Consider the following 9,783-nt stretch of genomic DNA (forward strand, 5'->3'; position numbering starts at 1 on the left):
ATTCTTGTGTTTCACTTTGCATGTTTTGACTTCCTTAATAACTAGGTTATTCAAACCGTCCACAGTCGATTATACTTTAGAAGTAGGTATTGAGGCAAGACTGTCATGAATGGGTCTGTAGTTTGTCTAGGTGTTTTAGACATATCTGCAGTGTTCATGAGTACTCCTGGAATTAGATTCGAGTATTAGATTCAACCCACGATCATCTTAATCACTTCATGGATTTTATCACGAGTGATTGTGAGACGATAATATATTATATTCTTGAAACAGAGACATATGAGTTGTAGTTGTGAGTCGATTGCACGTTGACATATGTAAAAGCACCAGTAACTTGGATGTTATAAAACATATTGTTGTGTGTAATTTGATGAATAAGTACAAGCAAACATTTGGGTTGAAGTTTATCCGTTACTTTTACCCTTAGAGGGATAAAAGCAATATATGTGGGCCCCTCGATGAATCAGTGATGACACCTCTAAGTGCTTGGCCAAGCCTGGACTGATTTGATTTTTTCAATTAGTCAGTCGTCATAAATCAAAAATCGGGAAACAACAAATTGATAGAGAGAATGATTATAATCCATGTCTCATGTCCATATGATATCTATAATGGAGGATTATATGATCCCTGATCTAATGGATGTGTCCTTGACTAGGTCTGAGTTCGAATACGGCTTTTAAGAGCTACGATTGCTAGTCAGGTTGTGGAGTCGTACTTGCAATAATAATTATTAGACTTATCCAAGTGGGAGACTGTTGGCTTAGGTGTCTAAGCCCATAACTATAATTTGTATGTAATTGACCCGAGAATAGCATGGTCAATTTGGGTTACATATCACCAAGACACTTCAATAGGATGAACTTTTGATAAAAGGTTATTTATGATTTGTTAATATATTATAATTTATAATATATTGATATGAAATCATATTATTATTTAATTAGTATTGATCAAGAATTAATTTGGAATTAGTTTTGTGATCAAAAGAGACTAATTAAATATAAGGGGTTGATTTGGTAAATCATTCATTCTTATGGTGTGGGCCAATGATCCATGATTCTTTAGGTTGGGCTAAACCCATGTGACAACCCATGGATGATCCATAGAGGTTTAAACCCATGGAGCCTAAGGAATATGGAAGGTCATGGGCATTAGGGTTTACATGGTGCTAACCCGAATCTTGACACACTATATAAGAAGCCCCTTAGCATCCAAAATTAGGGACTAGACACACTAGTGATCCTTGGAGTTCCATGAGCCGATTTTGGTGCAAGAAATACTCTCTCTCAAAATTCTCCTTTGTCCTTGGTGTGTTTTGATTCCATTTTACTCAAAAACAAAAACAAAAAACTTTATCTAGTGGTGTAATACTTTGAAGGTTTGAACTTTAAAGCTGTAATTCTGAAAAATAAAGTCACAAGCAAAACATGATAAATTTTGAAGACAGGAATCTGATAAAGTAAAAATAAAGTCAGAAGCAAATTGAAACTGAATTACTAAGCAATTTGATACAGAAAATCAGAAACAAAATTTTCCTAAATTAGTGAAACAAAAATTTGCTTCCCTAATTCTTTATATTCCTCTTTACAGCTTTACTTGAATCTAATTTACTTGAATCTAATGAAAGTATGAAACCAACGAATTGAATGAGAATTAAGAGATTGAAATTGATTAGACAATTACCTGGTGAGTGGTGTCCTTGTCCTTGAATCCAATAGTCGATTTTAGCCTTCCTCAAATCTTCAATGAACTCGCAAGTTGCACACTTGCACTGTGGCAGAAGAATATGAGAAATCAACCGATTAGGTGATTATCAATCACTCAATCAGTTTATGATTAGCAGAGAGACATGTGATACTGAGAGACAAAGTGAGAATCGTGAGACAGTGAGAATTGTGAAACCGGAAACGGGAAACGAGATGTATTATGTAGATTTGAGAGACAATTAGTCGTTAGAGATTTAAGATCGTGAGAGAAAATCGTCGATTCAATATGACAGAATCAAGGTGAGGCGTCGGGTCGATTCAATTACCTACCGATTCATATGGCACCCTAATCTCGATTTCCCACGTTCCCGCTACCTTCCTTAGTCTCGTTCCTATTTGATATTCACCAAAATTGGAATCACGTTATACACTTCAGGGCTTCAGCGAGACAGCGACATCAAGTGAGGATGTAAGCGGCCCATTTTATTAATTTGTTGGGTTATTGGGCTAATGTGATATTGGAATAATTTTGCCCCCTAATTAGATATATAGATAAAAAAAGTTATATATATACACAATATATTCTAGAATTTTTGGGCCCCCTCGAGTCGTAGGCACTGGGCGGTCGCCCGGGTCGCCCACCGTCTGGACCGGCCCTACATTTGAGGTGCAACACTTGGGGCACTAAGTTCTTAAAGTCCAATCTCAAAAATTTCTACAAGCTACTAACTCCATAACTTAATCTTATGTTGATTATGTCATTTCCATGCTAGTTGTAGGCTTAATGCTTTGGAAACAATATTGCATGTATAATTAGAGAAAACATAGATCAAAAGCATTTAGGGTTGTATGTGCACCATAGGCTGTTGTAGTATACCAAAACCCTTCAAATACATCTCTCACTTCTAGGTTCAACCTTGTCGTGAGTCTCTCGTCTAACAAAAAATTCAAAACCCCAAACCTTGATATGTCCTCACGAGGGAACTTTCCTCCTCCATATTTCGTGAGGTGTTTTGGTATCCTTCTTTGTTGGGACAAGATTAAGAATGTGGGTGGCAGTCTTTAAGGCATACCCCCTAGAAAGAGATCAGAAATGAAGCTCAACTCATCTTGGAGCGAACCATGTCCAACAAGGTTCAATTACACCTACCAGACACACCTTTATGTTGTGGTGTTCTAGGAGGATTCAGTTGTGAAACTATTCAACATTCCTTGAGGTAGTCATGGAACTCGATACTAAGATTCTCACCTCCTCAGTCGGATCTAAGCATTTTTATCTTCCTGCACAATTGATTCTTGACTTCTTGTTTGAATTTTTTGAACTTTTCAAAGGTTTCTGACTTATGCTTGATTAAGTAGATATAACCATGTCTGCTATAATCATTAGTAAAAGTCACATAGAATCGATTTGCATCCCATATGGTGGATCTGAAGGGTCCACACATATCTGTCTGTATGAGATCCAACAATCCTTCACCTCTTTCACAAGAACCAGTGAAATGTGATTTTGTCACCTTACCTAGCAATCCAGACTCGCATGTATCATCAGTCCTTAAGTCAAATGATTCCAATACTCCATCCTTTTGGAGTTAGGTAATGCGTTTATTGTTGATGTATCCAAGACGACAATGCCACAAGCATGCTTTGTCTAAACCATTGGATAACTCAATTTGTAAAACACTACTACCTAAATTGTCTACAACCATCATAGTTTCATACACACCATCACAAAGTAAAGCTACAAAATAAAATACACCATTTTTTTAAGCATAAATAGATCCATTCTCATAATCAAAAGAATATCTAAAACCTTTTCCATATAAAGCATGAAATGAAATGATGTTTCATGTCATTTCTGACGAGTAGCAACAATTATTTAAATCTAAACATAACCCACTACTAAGCACTAATTTATAAATTTCAATCTTGGTAACAGGTGACGATACTCTATTGCCTATGATCAAGTTCATTCTCCCATGCTCCATGTCCTCACTTCTTCTTAGCCCCTGAAAATCAGAACAAATGTAAAAACTACATCCTGTACCAAGGACCCAAGAATGAGAATATGATGAGTTTTTTAGATAGGATAGTGTAAATACCTGTCGCGGTTGGCTTCACCTTTCCATCCTTGATATCTTTCAAGTATTTCAGACAGCTTCGTTTCCAATGCCCCTTGTCATTGTAGTAAAAGCAAGTGGCCTCCTTTTGGTCGGAAACAAGGGGAGCAGCGGAACTGGACTTGCCTTTGGGTCCATTACTAGATGAACCGGCTTGGGACTTTGACATGAACTCAAACCTTTGGTCCCCCCCCCCCCACTCGATTTCAGCTATATCATCTACAGCGTACCTTCTCTCTTACATAATCCTCACTTAAGGTAAACAAATCATGTTTTTGATTCTTTATTATGACCGATTTTATAATTAGGGGTTAGGATTTTTACTCATATATAAAGGATTTGCCATTACCCATGATTTTGTATGAAATTCATCTTGCATGTCTCTGATTTTACTTAGAATAAGTATAAGACAAAACCCTATGTGTTATTTGGACTTATTCTACACTTAAATTGGTTCGATTTTGGAAGCACAAGGTGAAGTGGCTTCGTACAAGCCAACGATGTGAATTTGTTCCCACAACGTGGGAACTGGACTATGGCAATATTTTATTTTATGTAATATTTAATGGTTTTTGGTGTTGGGTTTTGTTGTTTTACTATTCTTGTAGAGTTATGGATCCGAGAAGAAATGTTGAGGAAGCTCAAGGTTGTGTCTCAAACCTTCACCCCTTTTATGTATTCCCTACTAACATATTTCGTGAAGTGTATAATTAGTATACTAACATATTGGATGGCTCCAAAGTCGAGAGTTTGTTGTGGCCCAAATCATAAACTGGAACAAGTTAAGGGAGGTGGGATTGCTTGACAGGTTGACTCCGTTTCGCACTAAAATATTTGTGGGAAACGAGATTACTTTCACGTATAAAGGATGGAGTAATTTGTTTGTAATTCAAGAACGGGTTTACAAGGAGTTGTGTCTGGAGTGTTTCTCAACTGTGGTATTCCAAGAAAATATAGACAACCCAAATTTCCCTCCTGCTTTAGTATTTTGTTTAGGAGGGGAATACATGGAATGTAGCCTTGTTGAATTTGCATGGAGAATAGGTTTGTATGAGGCTCATGAAACAATGAACCCAATATTTTTGTACATTCTTACGGGGAGCTTTACGGGAATATTTTGGGGGTATGTCAGGGTATGAATTTTGGAGTAACATTGTTATAGGAAATTTCAATTTGGGTGTACCTCCATAAAGCAACATTAAATCCCCAATCCATCACTTGATTCACCAATTCATCGCCTTTTCGATTCACTATAAAAAGCACGGGGACAAAGTTACAAAAATCAATTTTTTCTTTTTGTGTACCATCTTGGTACCGAAAATCTGTTGCAATATTCCTTACTTTTTGGCAAGTTACTTAGTCGAGCATGCGGTCAGTTCTCGGGCTGGGAGCCCGATATGTGGGGGCCATTTTGTCACTCATTTGGCATGTTCTTACGGAGTCATCATTCCTGGAATCACTAGGACTCTTACATGCAAGAAAAGGTATGGATTTTCTTTTGGTTATTTGGAAACCATGCGGGTGGTGGTCAATATGGGTACACATTGGAGTATTCCAAATAGTGATGTTGAGTATGTTAAGAAACAACAAGAGGATCCCGAACAGCAGCCGCGACCGCGAGGAAGGAGGAATGTGAGAGGGCGTCGTGAGAGAGGACATCCGGTACGTCATAATGCACCCATGGGAGGAGCTAATTTTGGAGAAGAAGCTATGGGTGGTTATTTTGACCAATTATCTTTAAGTATGAACTGGATTGGGGGAACTGTGGAAAACATGTTCTGACAGTTTAACATTGAGCAACCACCTAACTTAAGACATCATTATCCAACCTGTCCTACATGGAGTGACTATCGGAGCCGGGGTGGAGAGGGAGCATGAACGAGCGGAGCACATGATGAGGAGGATGATGATTAATTTTTATCCTTTTATTTCTTTTGAGTTTTTGTCTTGTTTGTTTTTATTTTGGTTTGATTTGGTTGTGTAACAGTACTTTAAGATTTTTATGCTTCTTCTTTCCATATCTTTTGGTTGTTTATTGACATAATTTAGTGATAGAAAACGCAAAAAGGTAGAGAATTAGAGATACGATAGCGTTTACGAGTTAAGTTGTGTCGTTATTAGAGTCGAGATTCGAGACCCACAATTTTCATAAGTGTGGGGTTGACCGAGAGAGAAATAAGATTAGCAATGAGTCAAATGTGAAGAAAAATAGAGTTTTAGAATAGTCTTAAGCAATTTAGACAATGGATACATGTCACTTGAAAGAGAAAGTCTTTACAATCTACATTCTGAATGACCCAGTTCTGACGATGTGAGGCTCCAAATCTTACGTCGTGGGCCCGTTTTCAGTAGTATTTCGCAAGGCAATTCACAAGATGCCACATCGTGGGCTTCATACCCCACATCATGAGCCTTAAACTTCTAAAAGTCGGGATCCTTTTACTATATATTCATTTGATGGGTTGCTATTATCATTATCATAGTTATCATAAACTTGGTTGGTATTTTTTTTCTCAACCATGCAATGTGGCGTATGCTTTCCCACATTGATCTATTATGCTTTGAAGATTTTTCTACACCACATTTATTGAAGATTCAAGTCTCGCATTTTTTTGGCACATTCAAGCGTATCAATGAAGTCCAAGTTCCATTCTCCATCATTAAAGATGTCCATATTCAAGATGTTCAAGTTTTCCTCACGTTTAGAGTCAATCTCGCCACTACTACCCCAGGGGAGTCTATTCCTTTTTCTCCCATTTTTTGCTTTATATTATTTTATGCATACAATGAGGGCATTGGATGTAATAAGTGTGGGGTAGGGGGTCGAAAAAAGTAAATTGCTAGAAAGAATTTTAATTTAAAATTAAAAAAAAATTCTAATAGATTTGAAATAATAATCTAAAAACTGAATCTAGTATTAGTTTAAACTTAAGTTGCTAGTGTTGCGTCGGATGATCTGATGAGCGCTCAAATGTTTATCTGAGCCAACATATGTTATAATATATTTGTGGCTTCCCATTCCTAGTGAAAAGTCATGTGTCACACCCCGTTAAAGCGGAATCACGAAGGGTGACAGGCTAAGGTCTCATATCACTAGGTAAATAGGATTACCAACCATAATCATTGAGGATTTTTATGTTTACATCGTATTCGAAAAAGTATTACATCTTAGTTCCATACTACATACTCTAGTACATAACAAGAGCAACAAACCTAAATCATTATGACGTCTTAAGCTATCTCACTGACCGTTTCCTGAAAAGAATGAAAAAACGAGGGTCAACTATAAAATAGTTTGTGAGTTCACAAGTTTATAAAGATACATCATTTCATTAAGAAAAAATAGATTTTTTCAATAAAAGTTGCAACTCAAATTGAGTGTTGAATGCCAAAGCACTGCATTCACAACCAAGCCTAACGATCGTTCTTGCCCCATTCGATCATGTCCATGGTTCCCATGATGTAAATTCAAGAAAATATACACTCACAGTTCTGGGTGAGTGGGGGTTGTCTACCCCAAATAGCATTATCCAGAAAACTATCGGCACGAAATACGAGTTAATAGGTTATAGCTCGGTTCTCGAGGACTTAACATATAAAGTTCATATCAAGAGTTCATAGCATAAAGGTCAAAATAGAAAGTTCATAAATGAGTATCGTTCCATGTACATGATGTTCATAAAACAATATCGTTCCAATTTCATTAAGTTCATAAAACAAGGATCAAAAAGTTCACAAAATAGAGTTTAGCAAGTTCATAAAACAAAGTTCCACAAGTTCATAAAATAGTACGGACAGCTCATAAAACATTAGCATGCTTTCCACCCTAAAACATGAAAACAGTAAAAAGGGGGTTGTGAATACTCACAGGGGAAGGTTTGCGGTTCGTGTGTAACGGTTTGAGTTCGTTGGGTTCGATCCCTACTAGTGTCCTACGAAACAACAAGTTTCTTGTAAGTCATTGATCACTAGCCATAATCTAGTAACTATTTAAACAACTCGTGGTGTTACAAAGTGCACAAAGTTCGTTCGGTTCATTACCAGTAAATATTGGATTCACGGTGCCTTGTGTTCAAAAATCCACAAAGGCATGAAGATGAACTCCAAAAATTACAAAAATATATTTTCTGGTTCTAATAGAGGGTATGTTGTTAATCATTTTTATAGTAGTTTATGAAGGTCAATTGATATTTACTTTTAATTTAAGCCTAAATAATATGAAAAATTAGAAACAAATAGTAAACAGTTATACAAATTCCCAAATAAAGTTGTACAGGTTTTAATAATGTTCCCAAAGTTGGGAAAATTTTCATAACTTATGAGTTTTAGTGGTTTTAAAGAAAAGACTTTTGGAATTCCATAACTTGAGGACAAGTTATGGAGTAAATTCATTGGCATCTAGATCAAGAATTACACTAACAAACAATTTGCAAATAATTCCTATGATCTACTAAAACTCATAAGCAAGAACACAAATGTCAACAATTTTCAAGAATCATATAAACATAATATAAAACTTGAAACTTTGATAATTATCATTGAAGTTAGATTAGCAAATTCATTACCAAATCAAAAACAGATTTTAGAAGTCCAAAACAGTTTAGGGTAATGATTCTAGTGTAATTCCAGCAACAAAACTCGAAAATCTGCACACAAGGCATCCTACTCGCCGAGTGCATGAACCTACTCGATGAGTAGCATGAATATGCACTAGGACTCTTTCAGTTGCCCCATGGACTCGCCGAGTTCACTAAACAGTGAGAAGAATTTCGACCTTTTCAAGCAGCTTGCATCAAGTATAATGAAAACAAGACTAGGATCTGATACCACTGAAGGGTTTTGAGCATTCTAACACTCCTATGGTGTACATGCAACCCTAGACACCTTGGATCTGTGTTTTCTCTATTATACATGCAAATTTGATTTATCCAAGGTTCTCATCCTAACTAGCATATCATGTGGTACTTGTAATATAAAAACTAGAAGAATGACTTACCTTTTCTTGTGATTGATTCCTTAGAGCTTCAAGATCCTAGCACTAATAATGTGAATGCCTCAAGTGGAATCACAAATCACCAAAACAACTTGGAAGACTTTGAGAGAGTATGAAGCACACTAGAAATTGGCCCACCGTTTGTTCTAACACACACTAGTGCTATTTTATGTGCCAAAGACCTCTTTATATAGTATGGTAGATTAGGGTTACATCCATGTAAACCCTAATACCCATGACCTTTCATTTCCATAGGATCCACGGGTTAAAAACTCAATGGACTATCCATGCAAGCTTAGCCCATCCTAAATGAACTTTGGCCCGTTCTATATATAAGAGACCATAATTAATTAGTTTCTTATGATCACCAAATTAATTCCAAATTAATTCTTGATCAATACTAATTAAATAATATGATTTCATATTAATATATTATAACTTATAATATATTAATAAATCATAAATATACTATTCTCAAAAGATTATCCATACAAATTGTTTTGGTGAAATGTAACTCAAATGGACCATGTCGGGTCGGGTCAAGTACATGCCAAATAAAGTTACGGACTTAGACACCTTATCCAACAGTCTCCCACTTGGATAAGTCTGATAACTATAGTTGCAAGTGTGACTTTAGGAACCGACTAGCAGTCGTAGCTCTAAAAACTCGGCTGAACTATGAAGTGTCATTAAAGATAAGTGATCATATAACCCTCTGTTCTCAAGATATCAGTCGGACAAATACATGGAACAATGTCGTACTTATTGTCCAATAGTTTGTTTCCCGATTTCCGATTTGTTTGACATAGAACTAAACTGAATACATCAATTTGGCTCTGACCTGGCCCGACACAATGGTCAAAACAAAATCATCGAGGGGCCCAGATATCGCTTCTACTCCTCCAAGGATTAAAAGGAACATATAAACTTCGACTCATATGCTTGTTACTACTACTTGTTGAAT

This window comes from Lactuca sativa, chromosome 4, assembly GCF_002870075.4.
Source record: "Lactuca sativa cultivar Salinas chromosome 4, Lsat_Salinas_v11, whole genome shotgun sequence".
In the NCBI taxonomy this organism is placed as follows: domain Eukaryota; kingdom Viridiplantae; phylum Streptophyta; class Magnoliopsida; order Asterales; family Asteraceae; genus Lactuca; species Lactuca sativa.